Raw genomic sequence first — 25,548 nt, 5'->3', positions numbered from 1 at the left:
CAGTTGGGAGGAGCTTTAGCCCCAGGAACACCTTGACATTTGGAGTACAGGATGAGAACTGCTGATGTGGGGTGGCTGGGGGTGCAGCTGAGATTGGCCGTGTCCTTGTTGCCTTCAGGAAGTGTGTGTGTGAGTACGTGTGGTGGGTGGGGGTATAAGAGTGTGATTTGTGCTCGGGCTGTGTGCGAGTGTGTGAGACATGTGTGCATATCCTGGGTGGGGTGGGGGGTCAGATGTGTGCCACATGGGAGCGTTGTCTGTCCTGTGTGTGTGAGGGTTTCTCCGTGTGTCTGTGCTGCTGGGTCTATCTGCCTTACGGTTCCTGAGTGTATCCGTGCTTTTGCTGCTGTGTGTTTGTGTGGATAGCTGGCTATTGGGTCCTTTCTAAGAGTGTCCTTGTGGGTGACTTGTGGGAGCTTTAGTTGAGTGAGGGGCTTCAGGGCTGCTGCCTGAGGAGGGCTGGGTTTGGAGGCCATCCATCCTGGATTTGGAAAGGTCCTTTTCATGCGAGTAGAAGTTAAAGATTCTTCTTTACTGAAGTATAGTATTTATTAAATCTAACTCTGAGGAGGGAGGGAGTTTAGAGTTCCACCCTAGACTGATTCTCTTATTTTACAGATGCGTGGTGAGAGACCTGGTGACAGGGAATGGCTTGAGGTGACTGCCAGGGCTGTGGACTGCTGGCAGGAGTCTCCCTGGCCCCTCTCCTTACCCAGAATGGTCCGTCTCTGTCGTCAGATCCCAGGCAGAGGTAGGAGTCTCAGCAGAGAATCTGAGCTTGGGCACAGCCTTCAGCTGGGCCTGGGCAGGGACTTCTCTGGGAACAGGTCCCTAGAGGATAGGGTCCCTGATGAACAGCAAATATATTTTTAGTATATCACGAATATTGTGTGGGACATATTTATACTAGAAATTATTCATTGTTTGTCTGAAATTCAAATATAACTGGGTATCCTGTATTTTTATTTGCTAAGTCTGGCAACTCAGCACCAAATGGGCTAAGGGGCTGGTGGAGAAGTGAGGGTCTCCGGCCATGATCCCTCCATGGCTGGCCAACTGAGGTCAGCTCAAGTCAGCTCATGCCTGCTGAATGTTTCCTGGGACCCAGCCTCATGCCAGAAACATGTGGCTGATTCAGTCTGAGACCCATGGCCTCTGCCTGGTAGATTCACATGGTTTAACTCAGTGGACCCAAGTGCTGGGGGCAGGACAATTCATGGGGCTCTGGAAACCGAACTGGCCAATGAGAGCTTTCCTACCCATCCACGTGGCTGCTGTTTTTCAAATGTCAAGAGATACTATTGTGATGAATAAAATGCACATTTGTTCCAAGACGAGCTTTACATAATGGCTTTTGACTATTAAAGCTTTTTTTTCAATCAAGAGAACACCAAAAATGTAATTACGAGTAGAGAGGGGCACTAATAGAGAGGGGCACTTTTGGGGGGTGTGGCTTTCCGTGCTGAAAGGGTGTGAGAACTCTAGAACATGACCTTTCGTGCACCATGGACCCCATGGATACCTGCTGAAGCCCGTGGACCCCTTTTTGGAATAATGTTTTCAAATATATAAAATCAAATCCATAGGACTGCAAAAGAAACCAGTGATACTAAAATACAGATATCAAAACATTAAGGAAACAGCTCTATGACATAGTAATATACGTGCATCTTTATTGACACTTTAAGGGTGATCATTTTAAAGTGGAAATGGGTATAAATGATATCTCAAAAGATGAGCAACAACTCTGATAATTAAAAAAGTCTTTGATTTCTACTGGTGACAAAGCCTGAGACTCTGCAAATACTACTGTAGGTTTTTCCTAAATTCACATTGAAAGGAAATGCTAAATTTCAGTTTCACTAGAGTTTAGCAAAAATAACGATATATATTTTTTCCCATCCAAATTCATGGACCCCTGAATTCTATTCAGTGCCTGTGGGGCAGAGGGGCACCTGTGGCCCCCAGGTGAAGAGTACGTGCTTTAGAGGGAAACCCACACGAGGATTAGAAAGGAGTACAGGCAAGAGTCGCCATACTTAGAAATGGGGGAAATCGGATAGGAACATGATGGGCAACCTGAGTGAGTAGCTCAGTGTATAGGTGGACTCCCTGGCTGCCCACAGGACCCCAGGGAAGACCCCAAGTATGTCCCCACGCACACTACCTTGAGTGGACACTGCAGCTCTTGGGTTAAGCATTGCCCTCCAAGTGTGGAGGGTGTGGTCAGACCCTGTCTTTCCTGAGCAACCAGCCCATGGGCACTGAGGCCTGGGCCCTGGGGTGTTCTGCAGAGGGGGTCCTGCGGGGAGGGCCTCAGACAGAGCTGGTGTTCAAGTGAGACCAGAGGCCCTGGTTCTGAGAGGAGCTGTGGGCATCTTTGGAGTAAAGGGGAGGGGGCAGAGAAGGAGGGAGGGCTGTATCCAAGCCAGGGCTGGGCTTTGTCTTGGGGGTTAGGAGTGCACAGGAATAGATGCATGGGAGAGGAAACCACGAGAAAAAGTTTCTGGAAATCTGTGCCTTTTGCCTCCTTCCTGAACTTCACCTTCCTTCCTCCCATCCCAAACTCGGATCCAATTTCTTCCTTTTTCAAAATACAACTCAAAACAGATTTAATCTTGGAGAATTATTCTGTGAGGAGAACCTGTAGAGGCAAGTTGTCTCTGAAGTTGTAAGAGAAATATAGATATAGATTCTGAAAAATAAAAAGTCTGTTTGGCATGAGAAGTGACTCAAATCTCTGGTTGCTGGCCACCTGTGTCCTGCCTGCAGTGGACATCAGCTAGGGCCATAGCTCAGGGTTGGTGTCCCTCCCCTGTCCCTACCTGCCCTCACCTGATCTAAAATGGCCCCACCCCATAGAGACCTTTCAGAAATAACCACATAGAAACCCTAAATTTGGGGAGGGACTAGCACCCTGGGACCTATTGTGGCAGATCATCATGGCAGAGGCTATGAATGCAGATTCCTGGGCCCCTTCCAACATAATGAATTGGAATTTCCCAGCAGCCACTGGGGATTCTGCTGCAGACAGCCTGTAAATTCCACTGTGAGCAGCCCTGGTCACCTGGCTGGTGGCCTACTTGCTCAGAGAGCTCCTGGAGGTGGTCGGTGTTGGGGGCCTCTCTTTATGCAGTCCTTCAGAGACTGGGCATTGGGACTGAACTTTTAAGCTCTTGGAAACTGCCTTTTGATAGTCTCAATCATTCCAAAGTGGGGTGAGATGTGGCAGTATACGGTGGGATGGGTGTTGCTCAGTGTGTGAAACACGGGGTACAGGGTGACACAGTATGATTTGTTGGGGTCAACTGACATGTGTTATCCCAGACACTACTCAGGTGGTATAGGAACAATGCTCCTTGACCTCCCATCCCTCATAGCCACAGACACAAGGGAAACAGATGGTCTCACAGAAAACCAGGACCTTCCATCCCTCTAGGAAAAACAACTGTCTCTGATCCACCATTGGCCACCTGTGTTTGCGGTCCTAGAAATCCAAAGGTCTTCTCCACCCAAAGCTTTAAATTCCTACTAGGAGTTACCAGGCAAACATTTCCCAAACTATCTTCTGAGCAACAGCATACCATGGAATGTAATAAAGGATTTTCCTGTAAACATACAAAAGTAGCAACATTTTTCCTTTAAAATTATTTTGAAAAAAGTATGTGTAAGAAAAGTGATAAATATGTGAATACACTTATCATCATATGATAATCTGCCTTTACAAATTGGGTCACTCTATCAGAAGATCTCAGGAATTCATACTGGGGCTTGCTCAATGCATAGAGTTGTTCAGATTCTGTGGTCTAAAATGTTTTGGAAATGCCGTTCTGGACTGTGAGATCCTTGGGGACAAGAGTCAGGACTGATGTCCCACATATCTTGGGATGGACTATTATATTGGTGGCTCCCAATAAGTCACATCTTCTGGTATTCACACCCTTGTATAGTGCTCTCCCCACCCCCCAGGCTTGGGCACATAACTTGCTTTTGACAATGTGACATCAGAAAGCATAAGGCAAGCATAGATCTGATAAGCACTTACTCCTTCTCTTGGGGTTTGTCTTCTTGGAACATTCTCAGAGAAGCCAGCTACTGATCTGTAAAGAAGCCTGGGTAGATTCATGAATGACAAGACAGCACGTGGAAGGAGGGAGGCCATATGGAGGAGCTGAGGCACCAGATAGTGAGGTCTGGTCGGACTTTCCCACCTAGCCCAGCTGAATGAGTGACACTAGCTGATGCCCCTGGAGCAGAAGAATCATTCAGCTGAGCCCTGCCCAAATTCCTGACCCACAAAACAATGAGAAATAATAACTTATTGCTGTTTTAAGCCACTAAATTTTGGGGTGGTTTGTTACACAGCAATAGGTAAATAAAACACTTGTAGTAGATGTGTAATAAATGTGTATGGAATGAGTGAATGGCAAATCACAATGCTAGCTCTGATGCTAATCTCTTACATTGGTCTTAGAAACCCATTAAGCCTTGGTTACATCTATTTTCTGATATGATTCTTGTGATGGTTAATTTTATGTCTTAACTTGACTGGGTAATGGGATGCCCAGATATAGAGCAGACATTATTCTGAGTGTTTCTGTTACAGTGCTTTTGAATGGGATTAACATTTAGATCTGTAGACTGAGTATAGCAGATTGCATTCCATAATGTGAGTGGGCCTCATCCAATCAGTTGAAGGCCTAAATAGAACACAAAGTTGATGCTCCCCTGAATAAGAGAGAATTCTCCTGCCTAACAACCTTCAAACTGGGACATCAGCTCTTCTTGATTCTGCAGTAGCCTGCTGGCTTCAGACTAAAACTGATATATTGGCTCTACAGATTTTGGTCTTGCCAGCTGCCATAATAGCTTGAACCAATATTTTATAATCTCTCTCTCCGTCTCTCTCTCTCTCTGTCATGTTTCTGTTTCTCCAGAGAATCCTGACTAATACAGATTTTGGTATTGAGAGTGGGGTGCTACTGTAACAAATACCTAAAAATGCAGAAGTGGCTTTGGAACTTGGGTAATAGGCAGAGACTTAAAGAATTTTGAGGTGCATGCTAGAAAAAGCCTATATTTCTTTGAAGAGACTGTTGGAAATATGGACATTAATGGCAATTCTGGTGAAGGCTCAGAAAGAAAAGAGGAGAGTTGTAGAGAAAATTTCTACTGTCTAAGAGAATACATATACCATCATGAACAGAACATTGGTAGAAATATGACCATTAAAAGTGCTTCTGATGAGCTCTCAGAAATGAGAAACATGTTATTGAAAACTGGAGGAAAGGCAATCCTTGTTATAATGTGGAAGAGAACTTGATTAAATTGCATTCCAATGTTCTGTGAAAGGTAGAACTTGTAAGAGATCACCTTGGATATTTAGCAGAGGAGATTTCTAAGCAAAGTGTTGAAATCATGGTCTGGTTTATCCTTACTGCTTATAGTAAAATTAAATAGGAGGAGAGAGATAAATTGAAGGAATTGTTAAGCAAAAAGGAACCAGATCTTGAAGATTTGGAAAATTCTCGGCCTATCCATGTTGCACACAATGAGAAAGCATGTTTCTCTGCTCAGCGAAAACATGAAGGGTGTGGCTGGAAAATCAGTCCATAAACATATTACCCATGAACTTAATCAGCCATCTCAGCTGAAGCCAGGACTAGAGATGGGGTTATACCAGCAGAAATGCTTCCAACTGGGGCTAAACGGGACAGAGAAAATGGGACCGTATCAAGGAAGCCTGTTGGACTTCTGGGGTTTTATAGGACAGGACAATAGAGCTATGCAGCTTTGAACATACTTATCCTTCAAGAAAAGGAAAGAATGGTCCCTGAAGATGATTCAGAGATCATCCAGACCGCCACTCCCACCACAGGCCCAGGGACCGTGGTTGTTTCCTCGTTGGTGTCAGAGGGTAGGGCCGCCTCCTGAGTTTCAGTGGGCCAGAATGCTGCTGCCTCAAGGGCAAGCCCGAGCAGCAGAGCTACAGGAGTGGGTTCACCACCTAGCAGGGTGGGGGTGATGCTGCTGCCCAGTGGGACCAGAGGGCAGAGCATCAAGCCAGCAAGGATTATTCTTGAGCCTTAAGATCTAATGAAATTTGCCTTGCTAGGTTGTGGGCTTGTCTGGGGTCCCTCACCCCTTTCTTCCTTTCGATTTCTCCTTTTAGAATGGTAATGTCTATCCTATGCCTATCCCATCATTGTATTTTGGAAGCACATAGCTTGTCTGCTTTATAGGTTTATAGCTAGAGAGGAATTTTGCCTCAGGATGAATCATACCTTGAGTCTCACCCATACCTGGCTTAGATATCATTTAGTGAGCTTTGGACTTGGAGTTGATTCTGGAATGGGCTGACTTTTGGGGTTGTTGGAAAGGGATTAATGTATTTTGCATGTAAGAACAATAATAAATTTTGGGGGGTCTAAGGGCGGAATGTTATGGACTGAATTCCTATGTTGAGTCCCTAACTCCCAATGGGAGATCAGGCCTTTAAGGAGTTAATTAAGATTAAATGAGGTCATAAGGGTAGGGTTCTAATCTGGCAGAACTGGTGTCCTTGTATAAGAAGAGGAAGAGACACCAGAGACCCCTCGGTCTGCATGAGTACACACAGAGAAAAGGCCATTTGAGGACCCAGCAAGAGGCACCACCTCCAACTCAGAGAGAGAGGTCTCATCACAGACCAACCCTGCTGGCATCTTGATGTTGGGCTTCCAGCCTCCAGAACTGTGAGAAAATAAATTTCTGTTGTTTAAGCCATCCAGTCTATGGTAACTTTGTTAGGGTATCTTGAGCACACTAATACAATTCCCCACAACAATTTGTAAGTGGGGAGTCATGCAGATTTAGATTCAGTTCTAGCTTTCACTGATTCGTTCGTTCAGCCACTATTAAGTTCTATCATGTGAGGGACACTGTGTCAGACACTGGGTTTCAAAGTCGAGCAAAATGGACACAGCATCTGTCCTCCAGGAGTTTAAAATCATGTAAGGGGGACACACATTCATCAAGTAATGACTTGAATAGACACAAAAATAACAGCGATGAGTTCTATAGGGGGATGTCACCTAGTCAAGTAGGTCAGGGAAAAGTTCCTGAAGAAGTGACACCAGACCTGAGATACTGAGGCTGATTAGGAGTGAAGAAGGGCAGGAAGGGCATTCCATGAAGGAGGACAGCATGTGCAAGGAAGCCTCCACCGCAGAGGGAGGCTGGGAGGAGGCCGCCCTGACCAGAATGGAGAAGAGTCAGGGTGGAAGGGGTTGCAGAAGAGGCTGGCTCTCACAGGCTGGGCAGACCATGGCAAGGCTTTGTCATAGGACCAGTGGGAAGTTGTTGAGCTGTCTTAATCTGGGAGTTGGCATGGTCAGGTTTGCATTTTCAAAAGATGCCCATGGCTGCTGCATGCAAGCACGGTGGAGTGTGTGGAGGTCAGTGAGGAGGCTCCCGCAGGAGTGCGGGAGAGGCATGGGGGGCTTGGGCCAGAGTGGCAGCAACAGAGATGGAGGGAAGGGCAAGACTGGAGAGCGATTTAATAAGCAAAACAACTGGATTTTGGTGCCCAGTTGCATATGGTAGGTGAGCACGAGGGAGGAGCAGGGATGGCCTGAGGCCCTGTGTTGAGCACCAGGTGGGAGGTGGTGACATTCGCTTAGGGAGAGAAGAGGGGCAGGACCAAGTCAGCGGCAGGAAGCAACTACCTACTGATTGGGTGAGCTTGAGCAGGTTACTTTTAAGCCTTTGTATGCCTCAGTTTCTCCATCTGAGATAAGTGATACAAGCGAGATGATGTTTGCAGAGAGTCTGGCTTAGAGCAGCTACTCCTGCAGATGAAGGCCTGTGTCTTTTCATCTGGAAGGTGGCATGGGCAGATGTTCCTTTTCCAATGTTAGGGATGTGGGATGTGGAAGCTGAGTCTCTATAAGTTTGGAGTCATGCCCAAAGTCACATACAGCTGGGACCAGGCTTACAGGGAGGGAGTGGGAAGAGCCTTCTGTCTCTGCCAGGCTGCCTTTAACACCAGCTCGCAGATCCCAAGAACAGAAATCATTCATTTAAAAGCTGCTCAGTCATCACTGGAGACCTGATATGGATGGGGAGGAGGGGACGTAGTTCAGGAGACATGCAATTAGGGGAGGGGACAGAGTAGAGGTGAAGTGAAGGGAATGAAGTTAAACACCAACGTCATATAGCTGATTTCCAAAATGCAGGATGCTCACAAAATTTACTTCTCACTCCCAGAAAATCCAAGATGCTGTGATTGGCAGGCAGCCTTCCTCTGAGCACAGAGATTCAAGCACCCAGGCTCTTCCCTGTGGCTGTGCCATCTCTTTGGCCATGGGGTCACTGCAGATGGGGAAAAAGAGGTGGATGAGGCCCATCTGCTTCCTAATGTCCTCAGCTGGGAAGTGAGATATGCTGCTTCTGCACACACTCCTCTGGTTTCCCTTGATGGCAAAGAGAGCTGAAAATAGTGTCTGGATGGGTGTCCAGAAAGAGGAGAGAGGGAGTTTTGGTGACTAGCTACTCAGTCCTGCTACAAGTCAGAGCTGATTTCCACACCCTAAATATTGTGCACTGGAGCCTGGTAAAGAGAGATGCATCCAACTGGACCAGAACCTGGACTGTGCCAGGCCAGGATCCTGAGTCCATCTGGACTAGGCCTCTTGGTCAAAGTGGAGGGGAGGGAAAGCCTGTCCCAGCTCTGCTGAAATTTCCCTAGGAGGGGAGAGGACCTGCCCTGGGGTAAGCACATTAAAGGAGCCAGGCTTGGTCCCAGTACACTGACTGATGGCTGGCAGGAGGGCCACTTCTGGATACACTCTTGAGGGTCACAGAAAACTTGTCCTGAGTTCTTAAAGAGAGTAGACCATGAGGAGCTAGTGAGCAAAGCCTCCTGTATTGCACCTAATAAAACATTTGTGAGCTGGCAGAGAGAGGAGCATTGTTGGGAACTTTAATCAGATGGCCTCAATGGAGGGAAAACCTCATGGAGAAGGGATATTTGAGCAAAGACACAAAGATGCTGAAGCGTGAGGATACTTGAGGAAGGGGAAAGGGAAGGGTGAATGTAAAGGCCCTGTGGTGGGAACAGGCCTGCTGTGTACAGGACCCCGTTGTAATAACCTAGGCTGGAGAGGATGTGCTAACAGTGGGTGTGGCGAGGGGAGAAATGGTCAGATTTTGGATCTCTCTTGCAGGTATATCCCTCCTTCCTTCTCTTCCTTCCTTTCTCAGTTTTCTAGAAGGGACTTAGGAAGACACACTGAGGTGTTTCCTCTGGGCCCTTTTGTAGACTGGAAGTGCCCTGAGGGCAGGGACCAGGCCTGACTCCTTTTCTTACCCTCACAGCGGGCTCAAGGATGGCCTGTCCCCAGTGCTGGTTAAACATGCCTGGGTCCTGAGTCTTCATATTTCATGGGGCTGAGCCCAGGTCCTTCTTGTCAGTGTATTTCTCACTGACGTGCAAAGTTTCTGTGTGGGTTGGACACTCCTGTACCCCTTCTAAACTGAACTTCTTTGTGTATCCAATCAAAGGAGATGGGGCTTTGGTGTTGTGAGCTACAAGAGAGTCACAGGAGCGTGCAGCCCTGCTGTGAAGTGCTCAGGAGTTCAACCACAGACAGCTTCACAGGTCCTATTTTGTCCCTGATATGCACACCTGCTGGCTTCCTGGGGAAGTGACAAGGTGCACGTGTGGCTTGGCCCTGTGCTCAGGCAGGGAGTGTGGGGTTGCTGAATTGCTCACTTGTTGACGTGCAGGAGAGAACCCCAGGAGCTTCTGGATATCATTTTAGGCTTCGTTGCAGGGTGTCCTCTCCCACTGTCCTGCAGCCTTTGTTTCAGCTGGGAACTTCTCTGCAACACCCCCGCCCCCTCTTACAGAAGCTTGGGTGCAACTGATGTTTGCAACCCAGCAGGCCTCAAGGTTTGAGCCCTTGTCCACAGCCCTTCCATGAGCCCCGCAGGCTTTAATTCACAATGCAGCTGCAGGCTTCCGGCTTTCTCCCGGGTCGCATTTTCTTGAGAGTTCTGTGTTTCCTGTGCTCTCAAGCCACAAATTAACTGCCTTTTCACTTTTCCCACAGGCTTTATCTCTCATTCTGTGCAGCGGGGCATCCCAGTGTAGTGGTTAAAAGCATGCGAACTTTGGAGTCGGACAGAGTCGAGTAGGCCTTATGGCTTCTGCTCTCACTGGCTATGTTATATTTGCAAAATCCTTGGAGCCTCAGTTTATTCATCTGTAAAATGAAGGCAATTATCGTAGCTACCCAAACGCTTGGCTGCAAAGACTGACTGAGGGAGCGACAGAGTGCCTGGACCCACAGGAAATGGGAGCTCTTGTTACCCTTCGGGATAACCCCAAGTGAGGTGGGGCTGTCTGTGCTGGTCACAGGCCAATGTCCCCCCACTAGCTCCGAGGCTCACTCCTACGTCCCCAGACTCTCAGCCCTGTCCACCTCAGGCCAGAGCAAAGAGCAAAAGACGAAAGCCCTGCTTGTCCTGGGCCTTGGGGGAGTCTGGGAATAGCGGCTTCCATGAATGGGGCCTCTGCAGGTGCCAGGGCCCGGTGGCTCCACCCTCACGCAGTGCCTGCCAGACCCCTGTCAGCAGTTACGACCTCCAGCTGCCTCACGCTGCCCAAGTTTTATCAAAGGCTCAGTTGAGAGAAATAAAGTTCATGGGGGTTATTTAAAGGCCACGCATTCCATCCATTCTTCCCGATGAGACTTATCCTTGAACTGAGTTGGACTCTCACGAAGTTGAGCTGTTCGTGGGACACATTAAATAGTCACCACAGATTCCTTATTCTGCTCCTCCCTTATGATGGAGACTTTATGGAAATCGGCTGGAGGAGTCGCGCAGTTGTATTTATTTTGGGATGCTGCTGTCGCTACTGCCCACCGCCTCAGCTGCTGTCCTCTGCAAGACCTATGATGGAATGTATTGTAGGCTCCGGTTTCCACAAAGCTCTGTATCCTCAGAAGAATTGGTGGGCTTCTGACTTATGGGCAATGTGACTCGTGAAGCTGACCCCAATTCCTGTCTTTACTCGGGTTGCCAGGTAGCTCAGGGCCACATTTGGGGATCAGCTTTCAGAATCTTAGAGGACCTCTTGGCCTGTTATTGAAGGGAGATGATTTCTTTCCAGATGCTGATTTCTAACAGATGGTATTATAATTATTATTTTGTATGTATCTTGCTGATTGCTTCAGGGCTCTAGTGGGATCACAGTGGGAATTCGTAAACAAAATAACTTGCATCCTGGAAAACAAAGGATGGAGAATTGGCCAGGGTGAGTGGGAGAGGAAGGAGGAGGCAGCAAGGGGCAGAGAAGGTGTGAGGGCTGGTGACTGTGGGGCAAGTGTTCCTTTCTAGGCCACTGGGGTCCTGGTGAAGGGTCTGGCTTCACTGAGCCAGGGGGTGCAAAAAGAGGATTTTCCATGAACTCGAAGAGACCACAGCCATTGCTTAATTTGTACTTCTCCCTGTGGCTTCTGGGTATTTTTGTAACATTACAAAACACTGAAACTCGCAGCGTCTCCTTTCTCTTCCCCTTCACTCCCAACGCAGGCACTTCCACCCCCCCCCTTTTTTTTTTTTAACAAACCACGCTTCTCCCCTTCCCTCTATCTGGCCACCGGCGCAGGGATGTGAGCTGGGCTGCCCGCTGTGACTGCTCCCATCTCTGGGCAAGATGGGTCCCTCTGGCCTGTGGCTTACAGTTTGCTGATGGAGCAAATAGAAGAGAGCTGAGGAGTTCAGATTCTGCTACAAAGAGTAGTGACAGAGCGGTGAACATTAATCAAACACTCCACTGTGTGCCATTTAGGAACCACTATCACAATTTTGTTTTATTTATTTTTTAAATGAATCCTATGCCCCCATTCATGGTACATTTTCATCAGTTGTCCTTGCAAAGCCCCTTCATCTATCTGTTTATCCATTTATTTAGTCCAGGGTTTCTCAACCTTAGCACTATTGACATTTCAGGCCAGATAATTCTTCTCATGGGGGCTGTCCTCGTGGGGACCATGTATTGTAGGAGGTTTGCAGCATCCCTGGTCTTACCCCACTACATGCCAGTACCACCCTCTCCCACAAGTGGACAACCAAAAATATATCCAAGGGCCAGCCCGTGGCTCACTTGGGAGAGTGTGGTGCTGATAACACCAAGGCCACAGGTTTGGATCCCTCTATAGGGATGGCCGGTTAGCTCACTTGGGAGAGCGTGGTGCTGAGAACAAAAATATCTCCAGACATTGCCAAATGTCTCCCAGGTTGAGAATCACCATCCCTTTTGTCCCCATTCCTCACTCCTCTCCCCTCCGACTGAAGCCTCTCTGATGCATTCACTGTGTATCCTCCAGTTTGCAGCTCTGTTAATTGCCCATTCACATCTTTTGCCCAATTTTCTATTGGGGTTACCATCTTCTTTTGATTTGCAAAGGGCGGTCCTTGTGTATTCTAGGTAGGCATCCCATGTTGGTTTGGACTTGTGCTGTCTTCTCCCTTTCTGTCATTAGTCTACTGACTCTCACCTATGGCTGAGGAAACAGGTGCAGAGCCGAAGTTGCCAACGCTCACAACAGAAGGAGATGGCTAGGCCAGGCCCAGGCCTTGTCTCCAGAGCCCAGGCTCTTGATCCCTGGGCTACAGTGGCATCGCTTTCATCCAAAGGCAGACAAGATCAGGCACTGAGGGCCCGGGAAGGGTGGGAAGTGGCTCATTCAAGGTCATACGGCTTGTCAGCATCATCACCTTGATTACCTTGATGTGATGCCAAGTGTCTTGGGAACTGGAGTTAACCTTTCCTTTGGTCTAGAATGACTAAGTGACTTTGCTTAAATGTCAGACAGGAGACCCTGGCTCTGGTGTGTACAGGAGGTGGGATCTGAAAGTGTCTATGCATGGAGAGCGCTTAGATTCGCAGTTGGCAAATTTCTGGATTTGGACTTCCTATCCTGGGCCTCTATGGGCAGCAATGCTCTCTGTGCTGAGCCCTGGCAGAAGAGTGCTTCTTTCTAGGCGCAGGGCATGATTAATGGAGGAGGAGCCAGGGGGTACAATGGAGGGGGCTTTGTTCCCTAAATGCCATTCACATGACTCTCTGACCTTCGGGTCCTTCCTCTTTCTCTAGTCTTTTTCTCCTGCACTGCATTCTGCCCTGCTTTGGTTTCTCTTCTCTATTTTACTTTTCTCTATCTGCACAAGGCCCTTGGAGGGCTGGAGCTGACCTAGGCACTCCTGTCTCTGGCTAAGGTTGGTTTCTAGTTCCTGGACTGCAGCCTTGGGGCTGCCTGCTCTGGAGGCCCATGGGAGGCCTTGGGGCTTTGGTAGGGAACAGGCCTCCAGTGAGCCAGCACCCCATCTCTTCCCACCAGCCTCAAGATCCTTCTCAGCAGAGAATGTGGGACAAAAATGTATCACCTCTGGCTCAGAGCTTCATCTTTAGTCTCTAGAAGCCTTTTCCATAGTGGTTCTGACCGCTCAGTCAGAATCACCTGGGTCACTTTCTGAAGAGATTCCCAGGCCCCAACCTGAGAGTCTGATTTCATTGGTCTGGAGTGTGGCCGGGATTGGGTTGTTGTAAAATCTCCCCAGGTGATTCTGCTGTGTGGCCAGGACTGAGAGCTACTGTTTTACTGAGGGCAGAGTGTCACAGAAAGAGCACGGAATGCAGTTCAGGAGCCCTGGGTTTGAGTTTGGACAACCCTCAGGTCGCAGTATGTCCCTGGGCAAAGCCCCTTCTCTCTCCAGTCACTGGACAGAAGCACCCTAGGACAGATTGCTGATTTATGGATTTTAGTCTTGGAAGGGGCCAGGAAAAACAACCAAGCTATCCCGTCAGCCTACAAATGAGAGGGCTGTGTCTGCAGGGAGCAGGTGGGTTGTTGCCCAGGCTCCTACAGCGCCGGGGGCGGCAGGGTCAGGCATTTGGGCTGCCTCCTCCCACTGACCGCACTCAGCTGGACCCCTCAGTGGGTTCTCTTCAGATTAGATTGTTGGGGAGGCTGTGTTACTGGTGGAGGAGCCTGGTCTTCCAGAGCCTGGGAGGGGAGAAGTAATGGCTAAAGCTGGAGGTTGTTGGTCTCAGCCCAACTTTGCAAGAACAGTTTTGCAGAGCTGCTGACTTTCTGCAGCTGTTTTATAGGCCTCGTGGACTGAAAGGGGAAGTTTGGCTCTACTTAGAAAGTTGTCCACAAAGAGGAATGGCGGGGGTGGGGTGAGGGAGAGGAGGATGGCCGGGTTAGGAGCTGGGGAGGAAGGTGGGTGACCCAGGAGGGAGGCCAATGCGGCCTGAGGACAAGGGTTTGATGCGGGTCCCCAGGTTGTTATTTTGGAAGCTCTTGGGGTTGGGGGGTGGGGGGAGTGAAGAGGAGGGAGAGAGAGAAGAAAGGAGGAAGGGGGAGAGAGAAAGCATTCCCAGCCACGGAGCCTGGCTTGTTCTTAGGTTGGAAGCAAACACAGAGTGTGCTGGGAGCATGCCCAGCCCTGCCCTGCAGGCCCAGTAAGTGGTTTTCTCTAAACGGGACATGGAAAGCGTGAGTGGTGCTGGAAAGGGAGACCTTTGTCAAAATGGCCCAGCCCCATGGTAGGGGGTATTAAAGGAGGAACTCCCCCCTCCCCCAAGGCATGCAGAGATTCCTCTGGTGTCTCAGTTCATTGGGTCTGCTATAATACAATACCATAGACTGGGTGACTTATAAACAACAGACATGTATTCTCACAGTTCTGGAGGCTGGGAAGTCTGAGATCAAGGTGCCAGCAGGCAGACTGAGTGTCTGACAAGGACTGACTTTCTCACAGAGAGCCTTCTCCCTCTAATCTCACATGGCAGAAGCGGCAAGGGGGCTCTCTCAGGCTTCTTTTATAAGGGCACTAATCCCATTCATGAGGGCTCTGCCCCCAGTATCCAATCACCTTCCAAGGCCCCACTCCCTAATACCATCACCCTGCAGGTGAAGATTTCAACATATACATTTGGGGGGAACATAAACATCTGGGCAGCCTGAAGTGTCCCATCCCTAGTGTCAGGTATGCATCCAATTCTTCCCTGGGCTGATCTGGGGCTTAGGCCACCACTGCAGCAGCAGGAGGACTACGACACCAGGCTCCTAGCCCTGGGGTCAGCAGCTTGGAAGGATTCAGAGAGCCTGACTGAAGGTTCCCATGCCTCAGGTTCCTACACCTGCTAGCAATGGGGAGAAGCAGCCCCTCTGCCCTACAACAAGTACCCTGGCCCCAAGCCACAGGGAGGAAAGTGGAGCTCCTGCTACCCATTCTGGGTCACACGCTCCCTGCCTCCAGCAGGTCTACTGCTCGCCCTCATCACTGGCCCTGCAGGGTGCTGCTCTCTGCTGCTCGCCATGCCCGAGCTTTGTCCATACCTGTGTACGTGGGGAGGGAGTGAGGGGGTGGGGGTGGGGTACATAACCTCAACCCAGAGCCCTCTGACAGAATACCCTGTCCTCACCAGAAATGTGCTTGAGCAAAACTTCTCTTCCCAAGGCGGCCCCACCCCAGGGGACCATGAGAAGAGAACCCTGTCCTAACTCTGATCTTGCTATACTGGCCACAGAGACGGTGCCATAGCATTTGTCAGGGACATGGTAGAATTGGCAGCCAGAGGGGCTGGGATGCCCTGGGGACGGGAGTTAAAGCAGAGAGGGGAGGCCTGCATTGGTTCTGACTCCGTGGCCGAGCATCTGAGGTCAGAAGTACAACTCCTTGTACACCTGCTCAGTGCGCCCTGGTGAAGAAGGCAACTGAATTCAACCCAACTCAACTCCACTTAATTCACCACAACAGTCTTCCCACTCACTTTGTTATTCAACAGGTATTTACTGAGCACCAGATATGAGTCAACCACTGTGCTAAGTGCTGGGGATGTAGAAGAGACCTAGCCAGACATGGTGCCTGCCCTCAAGGAGCCGCTTCAGGGGTCATCAAGGGTCTGTGTCTCTACTAAGCTCAAGAAGGTGGCCATGGGAGGGAAGGGGTAAGCAAGGTCCTTACACCTGTGGTCTCTTTGGGGAGACGAGATTCACAGACATGAAACCCTCAGAGAATGAGGCAATGTTTAACAAATGCATCGTTGACTGGTAAACATGTGTTGATGTGGTCATGACCAGGTTAGGCTGTGTGTGCCTGTAAGTGCTCTGGGTGGACCTAACAGGGCAGCCCCTTTGGGGGCTGAGTTATTTCCCATGCATTGGGCCTGACTACTAACTAATCTCGGGAAAAAATACATCAGTTCTGACATAAACGTATTGGACTGGAAAAATCTATATGGACTCTGCCATCTTTTTGTTTCCTTCTTCCATTGGCCAACACTTTCTCTTCCTTCTTCTTCCACCTCACTCAGAGCTGGAAACCATCCACAGAAAATGATTGGATTCCAGGTTTGGGTGAATGCCTCCCACTTACAAAGCACAGTGCTGGCTGCAACAGGATTCAGAGATAACATAGGCCTTATCCTTAAGGACCTTCAAACTGACTTTTGTTCACCAGTTGCTATAATGGAAGACAGTGAAGAGTGGGTGTGAGTGTGAGTGTGAGTGTTGTGGGAGTAACAGGAGAGTTGAGTCCCATCCCTGGGTGTAGAATCTGGAATATTGATGCTATGGGTGGGTGGGTGGGTGGGTGGGTGTGTGTGTGTGTGTGTGTGTGTGTGTGTGTGTGTGTGTGTTGCCTACTGTTTTGTTTTTTAATTTTTAAGCTTCAGAAAAAAATGTAAGAATATTATGAAGAATTCCTGTATACCCTTTCCCATATATACCAATTATTTACACTTATGTAATTATTTGAGAAAAAGTTAGAGACATCTTGCCCCTTTACCCTTAAATACTTCAGTATATATTTCAAGGATATTCTTTTGAATAGCCTGGTTTCCTTTTAGCCAAGTCTTATTCCTCTCACTTTCAGACAGTATGGAATCATTCTGTGGCTTAAATAAAGCTTATTTAATGAGAGATGGGTTGATTGTTTTTCTGCTGGATGCCATGCTAGGTCTTGGGGTCCCCCCTGGGAAACTGCTGGCTTCAGTGGCTATACTTGAGTCTGCTTGTTACCGAACAGCTGGTCTGCTCCTTAGCATCCTGGCTGGGCCTTGGCTAAACTCTGTGCTCTTTCCCTCCATTTTGTTCTCCTTGAGTTTTCTGCACATTCTCCCACCCACAGATGTGACTGTCACATGATATTGGCTTTCGTGTCCAGCATAGCACGGTGGAAGCAGAAGTGAGCTTGGTTGGACAGCCTCTCTGGGCCTTGGAGGCCAGCCTGGGCTTCTCTGAAAATATAGGCGGCTTCCTTTCTCCAACTTGCCAGGAGGAATGAGCCTCTATGGCGCGGTCTGGCTCCGAGGCCTGTGGTCCTGCTCAGGACTGGCAGTCTTAGACTGAGGGAGCATTTTCCAGAGTACAGCCGAGGGGCAGAACGTCTCAGTGAGATGGGCTGGGATGGGCAGGGTTTGGAAAGGCCCCTGCTTGTTCTGGGATGTGTTCAGGACCCTGAGGTTTTGGAAATCCGTGGTGGCTCTTGACAACTGCTCCCAGCTTTTGTGGAAAAAAAAAAAAAAAGAGGGAGAGGTGGGGACCCATTTCCCTGGGTTCAGTAGCGAAGGGGAAGCCCAGCACTGTCCCACATGGGACCTGGGCCTCCACTGGGCCTGGGGAGGGCACCAGACTTTGAAGAGGAATGCAGCCTGGAGGACCTGGACCCTGGGGGCATGAAATGCTGTTCCCACCCCATGAGCCTTGGCTGGAGCTCTGCTGGGTGTCTGCCCTGACACAAAACCAGTGGGCCTCTGGGCCTGCACTCAAGAGTGCCTCTGATGGAGCAGGCAGGAGAACTCCTGTGAACCCACAAGACAGAACATGCTGGAGGCATTTAACCAGACAGATCAGTCTCCTGCAAGGAGACGCCGAAGTGCTCAGGCCAGGCCGAGCAGTCAGGGAATGCTTAGGGAGGGAGTGAGGCCTGAGCCTCCCTTGCCAGCAGCCTCTCCCTTCTTCCGTTCTGCTTTTGTGCACAATCAGCTAGCCCAGGGTCCAGTGCCAGCTCTGTTCTGTGACCTCGGACACTCAGTTTACCTCCTCAGGCCTGTTTCCTCATCTCTGAAATAGGCTAGGAGCACTTGTGCCATCTCCCTGGGGCAGTGCTGAGGTAATCAAACATTGGTGGGCTTCAGAGGTGCTCGGAGAGCTGTGAAGATCCAGATGCCTGGGCCCCAGTACAGACTTGGGGAGCCCGAATCTCTGCGGGGGTGGCCCGGGCATGTGTAGGTATTGTTTTGAACAAGCTCCCCAGGCGGTCCTTGGAGCAGAAGCTGGGTGACATGGAGTCATCGCATCCCTAGCCTCTGAGTTAACTGCAGGCTCAGTGGACCCAGCATCCGGCCTCTATGCCTTGACGCGTTTTTCCTGGTGTCCAGGAGGGCCTGGTACAGGTGGGGACACTCGGGCCCAGCCAGCCGGGGTCCGTGCAGCGGTCCCCTTGTCCCTCCCTAAGCTGCGCCTTCGCGTTTCCACGGTGTCCTCCTCCAGGGCCCCGGGGACATCACGAGGCTGTGCGAGGAGCCCGCGGATCTGCGGATTTGGCGGCCGGGCGCGCGGCCCGCTCTGCGGCGCGGGGCGGACACAGGGCGCCCTCTCTGCCCGCGGCCCGGCCGCTCCTTGTCCCACAGAGCTGACGCTTCTCCGCGGCCCAGCTGGCTGCAGTTTTTAGAAATAACAATATCCCGGGGGAGGAGCGGCGGCCTGAATGGGCGCCTTTGTCCCGGGCCCTGTGAAGCGCCATTAATTATGCGCCGCGGAGCGCGGGGAGCGCAGGGAGCGCGGCCGCCGCCCCCCGGAGGCTGAAAGGCCGGGCCCGGAGCGGGGCCGCCAACTCCGCGCCGCACAGAGGGCCGCGAGCTGGAAACCGCCGGTGCCCCGCGCCCCGTGTGTGCGCTGGTCTCGCCGGCACGGGCCGGCCCTCCCCGGGCGCCTGCGCTTTGAGGATTTTCAAGCCCTTTCTCGGTTACCAGGGGCGACTGGGCAGAGGGCTGCGGGGGAGAGCGGGAGGCGCCCAGTGCCCAGCGGGCCGGGGTGGGGGCGGAGTGTGCGGGGGTCGTCCCCGGGGACGTGGGCCCCGGTCCAACGGTCTCTCCAAAGGGGGAGCCCGTCCAAAACGCAGATACCCGGGCCCCACCGCCGAGGACTCCCTGGCTCAGTAGGTCTGGGTTGCCCAGGAAGCCGCATTTTAACAAGCAGTCCAGAAAATTTTGTTTTAAAAAGTTGGAGTGTAACAGTGACATGTAATGCATACATCTTGAGGGTACAATTTCCTGCATTTTGACAAATGTATACCTCTGTGTCACTCACATCCCATCAAGATATAGAACAACAATTCCATCATTCCAGAAAGTTCTGTGGGTCCTCTTTCCAGTCTTCCCACCCCCCATCCCCTGTCCTCCCAGGGAACTACTGTTCTGATTTCTGTCATTCTCCCTTCAGTTTCAGTTGTCAGACCTCATGATAAATGGAGTTAGGCACTTTTCTCACTCAGCATTGTTTTTGAAATCCACCCAACAATACACATGTTGTGTGTATTAGTAGTTTATTTCTTTTTATTAAATGGTTTGCTTATCCATTCACCTGTTGATGGACACATGGACTGTGTCCAATTTTTGGTTGTTATAAATAGAAGTGCTACAAGTTTTTTTTTGGTGACTATGTTTTTGTCTTGTGGGTAAATATCTGGGGATGCAATGACTGGGTGATAGGAAAGACGTTTAGCTTTAGTAGATCCTGCCGACCTGTTTACTAAAGTGGCTATACAATTTTGCATCCCCATCAGCAATGTATGAAAGTTCTAGTTGCTCTACATCCTTGTCAGCACTTGGTATTGTCAATCATTTTGATTCTAGCATTCTAGTGGGTGTGAGGTAGTATCTCACTGTAGTTTTCTGGCTGTGTGATGATAATACATGAGCTGCAAGGACTGCACTTGGAGAAAATTCCTGTCTAGTTCAATTCTTGCTTTTGCCTGCAAGGTCCAGCAGGGCAAAGGACCTTCCTGAGGCCCACAGCTGATTGGGCAAAGACCAGATGATAACACAGGACTCTTGACTTCCAAAGAAGTGCTCTGTCCTTGATGTTATGCTCCCCCTTTGACCTATACCTTGTGAGACTGTGTGTGTGTGTGTGTGTGTGTGTGTGAAGCATGGGTTTTGCTCTGCCTAGGACCATTCGGAATGCACCTGGAAAGGCAATTCAGGAGAATCCCTGCCTGCCACCCAAGTAGCAGCATCCATGAGACTCGGGTTGAGAGATTGGGCTTGGCCAGGTACGTGTGTGTGCACGTGCACATGGAGATGGGGTAGGGGGCTGGTGGTTGGCTACCCTTGACTCTTACTCTGAGGGCACAGACCAACCCTGAGAGGCCCTCTGCTTCAACTTCCCATAGAGGGCCTTGGGTATTTTCTTATCAAACACAGAGGGGACGCTGGGTGATAGGAATGAGGGGGCAGGGTCCTGGGGCTTCCAAGGTCCTTTTTTGCCTATCAGTATTCTCCTAAGTATGGTTTTTAAGACCCTCCAGACCCTAGCCCGACCTGTCCACATAGCCTTGTATTTGGCTGCCTTCATCTTGCGCACTTTGCTCCAGCAATAGCGGATGGCTGTCCATACTGCAGAGACTGTATTCTCCAAAGATTGCTGCACCAAAATATACATCCCAACTGCATGTTCTTCTTGCATTGTGACTGACACTCCCCCCATTGAGAGGAGGGGTCTGTGTTCCTCTCATTGAATCTGGGCAGGGACTTGGGACTGCTCTGACAAATAGACTATGGCAGACATGATGATTTTTTGATGCTAAGTCACATAAAGAATATAACTCCCACCTAGCTGTCTCTTTTTGGGGGGATGCCAACCCTAGGAACCCAGACACCATGTAATGGAGAAGCCCAAGTTAATCTATATGGAGAGACCCACATGGAGGGGAGCTGAGGCCCCCCAACCTACAGCCAGTACCACCAGATTTGTAAGTGAATGAGCCTTCAGATGATTCTGAACCCCAGCCTTCAATGCTTCCAGCTGAGGCCCAGACAACAGAGAGTAGAGTCGAGCCTTTCTTGCTATGCGCTGTCCAGATTCCTGGCCCTGACTGGATTCCAAACATAATAAATGGTGGTTTTATGCCAATATTATGATAACTTGCTATGCAGCCATAATAACTGGAACACACACAATATTTCTTGTATCCTCTCAATGTTAATTCATATTCCCCTCACCCCACTCCCACATCTAAGCTTAACTCTTCTCTTTCAGATTTAGTTTGGATGCCACCTCTGCTAGAAGCCCTCCCTGACCTCCTCTGCACTAAGCTGGAAGTTCTTCAGCTGTACCCCAAGGCGCATGCTCACATCTTCATACTGTCCACCTTGTCCTCCACTTCATGTTTAGGTGTTTACATCCCCCTTAAAAAGGACTCCCTGAGGGCTGGGACAGTGTATGTTTCCTCTCCGGACTTCCAAGAATCTGGCACATAAGTGTTGAAAGATGGCATGTCCTAAACAGAGGGAGTAGAACCTAAGTTAAGCAAAATTCACCTTCCCACTCCTTACATGCATTTCCTCTGGGCCAGGCCTTAAGCAAGAGACAAAAAGAACAAGAGATGGTCTTTCTCTTCAATGGGATTTCAGTCTGTTTAGGAAGATGGTAAAAGAAAGACTAGAATAGACTAGCATATGATCAAATGAGATTCATAGTCCTCAGAATGGAGAGACCTGCATGGAATGGGGTGGTCAGGGAAGGCTTCCTGGAGGAGGCAAGGACTTGGATTTAAAAGTAGCACAACCCAGGGCAGATTCTCTTCTCACAGAACTCTCACCTTACTTCCCTGACCCCTACTTTGGTGGGGCCCCAGCTGAAGTTTGTGTGTGTGCGTGCATGTGTGCGTGTGCATGTGTATGCATGCACACATGTGGTTGGGGATGGAGCATTGGCACATCTCTCTCGGGATGGAGTCTCAAGGACAAATCCATTTCTAACTATCTCCTTGGTTTACTCCTTTCTCTTCCACCTCACTCAGGGAATGGAATAAGAATGGGATGAGTAAAATGGGTGAATGCACAACCAACTAGATATACACCCAGCAATGTGAGTGGGCCTTAAAAACATAGTGCTGACAGATGAAGGCAAGAAACAGATGAAATCTACAACACAGTGTCACTTATGTAAACTGAAAATACATGCACACAGAATGGCAATGTATGTTTTATAGGGACACATACAAACAAAGATGTGATGTCAAACACATTAATGTGGTTGCCTAATTTAGGGAGTGGGGGGGGGCCTGGAGTGGCGAAAAGGGGTTAAAAGAATAAATAGATAAAACAGGAGAGGACCTTTATGCAGACCAGTGAAGACAGTGTGCCATTGAGGTGAATAACCAAACTTCTGCACCTGAGAGCCAAATGAAAAGTCAAAATCAAAATCACTTTTGGAAATGATACTACCACCTTTAGGATGGTAGTGTGGGGGTGGGAGGGAGAGGAGATAGGGGGCAGGGATTTGGCTGTAACTGTGATGTTTCATTCCTTTAAAAAAGGTGAGGGAATCTGAAACCAAATGGCAAAATGTTAATATCTGTTGAATCTGGGGAGTGGCTGTATGGGCTTCTGTTAGATTATTTTGTGTACAATCTAAATATATCATAATTAAAAAAATATTTTAAGAGGTCACCAACCAAGACATTGCAAACTAATTCTGTGACTTTCTCTAGAACCCGTTCCTCATCATAGGTTGGTCTCTGAACAGTTTTACACAGCTGAATGACTGCTCCAGTCTCCAGGGGCACAGTCTCAATAAAGAGAAGAATATGAATAATCTGACTTTTTATTGATACTTAAAGTGTTGATAAGTAAGATCTTTGGTGAATGGAAAATGTCTGCCTGCTGCATAAAAGGTGAAACCAAACAGCTGGTTGGATCTGAGCAGCCTCCCGGGACTCTGTGGGAAGATCACTGACTAGGTGTAGGCCTGCCCAGGGATGACACATCCTAGACAATTGTATGGAGCTGCTGTAGGCAACTCTTGGAGGGCTGCCAGCTCACAGTTAGAGCCTCTTCTTTAGGAACCACCTTGACACCACAGTGAGAGGTCTCAGCAACAAAATCTGTGGTGTAGACTCTATACCCCATGACCCTCTCCTACCCCAGCCATAGCTGACTAGTGTGGAGGGAACATCTGAACCAGGCTAGGCCAACTGGATTCTTTCTCTCAAGATTTTGGAATTTTGAACCAGGGTAGAGATTGGGAGCTATTAGCATAGGGCTGCTTTAATGGGAATGTTCTAGTGAGGAGATTCATTGCCTCCAGATACTTAGGTCCTCGGAACTGTCATGGCTCTGGTCTTTCCTGAGGCTCAACTGTTCAACCTTTCTTGAAATTTAATAAATTTATTATTATTATTATTATTTGTCAAAGTCAATTTCTTTCTTTCTTTTTTTTTAACCTGGTTCCATCTTTTTTTTTTTTTTTTTTTGGAGTCTGGCTGGTGTGAGGGTTGATTTCGATTACTTGTCCTGTGGAATAGGTTAATATATTATTTTATTATCTTCCAGCCTTTCCCTAGTGCTGCTGCTAATACATATGGTATCTTTACTGCGTTAGAAAAAGGTGCCCCGCTCTGGGCTGACAAATTAGTAAAAGCTGTTCTTCCCTCTCTGCAGACACAGCCCCTGACCAGGGTGAAGGGCTTGGCCATTGGAATGTGGGGCTGGGTTTCAGGCCCCACTCCACTCGCTTCCTTGGCCAGGCCCCTTTGTGCAGTGCACAGACTACGTAACCATTCACGGCGGCCCTGCCTGACCACCATTTGTTTCCTCGCTGATTTGTCCTCTGCATCAAGGTGTCATTCAGAATATGAAGTGTTATTCCAGACAAGATTTGCTGGCAATGTTGGTCTATCAAGCAAGCCCTATCCAGTACTCTAACGCCCATGACAAAGATGTAATTTTGAGTCTTTGTGTGTGGAAATCCGTTCAAAGTCAAGCCTTAAAGAAAATTTAGGAAAATTTTACGGCCTGGTAAAAATCCACAGAAGCCTCTTCTTCTGACGAGTAATCTTCAGGCTTTAAAGGAAGTCTTCTTCCAAACAGTCTGGCAGACATTCTTTAAATGTCAAAGGGTATTCCTCCTTCCCCTGTGTGAACAAAACCAGTCAGAAGATGAAAGCAAGATCACAGGACTGAGTTGACAAAGCGGTGTCTTCAGGCCTTAGCGAGAGTGACATGGAAACCACACCCAGGGCACTGATGGCCATGGGGAATAAAATGATCTCAAGGAAGAGAAAATGCCTTGAGAATAAGCTGCTTCAGCTCTAATCCATTAATTCATTTTACAGTCAGGCAGCCACTTTATATCCCAAGAAGTACTTGTAGCTAATGCAACTCCTACGAACTCTCTGGAAGAAAGCTTAGTATAGAAAAGCAAGTCAGGAATTTGCCCAAGCCAGGGGACCCCCCCTACCCCCACTTTTGTATTATGTAAACCATCTGTGTCTGAGCTACAGGAGGCAGTGTAGACTAGTGATTAATGATGTGAGTCTGGCTGGAATCAGAATGCCTGGGTTCAAACCTCAATTCTGTCATTCTCCAGCTGTGTGGCCTTGGGCATATTATTAACCTCCTGTGTATTTTAGAATATGTACACAATCCTTTGACTCTCCTCCCATCAAGAGGTGGAGTCTGGTCCCTCCCTTTGAACCTCGGTGGGAATTTGGGAGTGCCTATACAAATAGAATGTGGCAAATGTGACACTGTGTAATTCTCAAAGCTAGGTTAGAAAAGACCATGCAGCTTCTGATGGTTCCTTTTGGGACACTCATGCTGGGAGCCTTTGACTGCCATGAAAGAAATCCAGCTACTCCGAGGCTTCCTTGTAGAGAGACCACATTCAGAGTCATCCAGCCCCAAGCTGTTGGAGCCTTCCTAGCCTAGGCCCTAGACACATGAATGAAGAAGCATTTGAACCAACCCCAGCCAAGCCACCAACTGGCTGCAAACTCATGAGAGATTCTGATGGAAAACTGACTAGCTAGGCCCAGTCAACTCTCAAATTCATGAGCAAAATAAATGATTGTTATTAAGACCACTGTTTTGGGATGGTATGTTGTAACGCAATAGATAGCTAATACAAGTGTACTCCAGAAAGTTAGTGGAAAAATAGAATTGAAAGATAGTATGAATCTTTCTATGAATTTTTTGAAGTGCCCTCATACAGGCTTTTTTGTTACCTGGAAGTGGAGTGATGTAATAACAAAACCCAAGCCATATGGCTTTAGGATGAGGAGGTGGGAAGAAATTGTGAGTTTTGAGGATATTGTCGGTGGAAGCCTGATGGCCCTCAAGGAGGTGCTGGTGAAAGCTTAAAGGAAAGTGAGGAAAATGTTATTGAAAGCAGGAGGAAAGGGGGCCCTTATTATGTAGTGGAAGAAAGTTTAGCAACATTGTCACTTGAAGTGATGTGGGCAATAGAAAATGGACCTAAT

General features: G+C 48.8%; 1 long non-coding RNA gene across 2 annotated transcripts in view; it reads left to right on the top strand.

The window, feature by feature from the left end:
- Nucleotides 1-25,548, top strand: part of LOC134363446 (uncharacterized) — an 84,659-nt gene that overhangs the window by 17,452 nt on the left and 41,659 nt on the right. For both annotated transcript variants that reach the window (XR_010021710.1, XR_010021709.1), the window contains exon 2: nucleotides 619-751. This is a non-coding gene — a long non-coding RNA (uncharacterized LOC134363446). The remainder of the gene's footprint in view (nucleotides 1-618; nucleotides 752-25,548) is intronic.

This window comes from Cynocephalus volans, chromosome 14 (genome assembly GCF_027409185.1).
Source record: "Cynocephalus volans isolate mCynVol1 chromosome 14, mCynVol1.pri, whole genome shotgun sequence".
Lineage (NCBI taxonomy): Eukaryota > Metazoa > Chordata > Mammalia > Dermoptera > Cynocephalidae > Cynocephalus > Cynocephalus volans.
The sequence above is the reverse complement of the archived record's forward strand: the minus strand, read 5'-3'. Positions and strand labels throughout refer to the sequence as shown.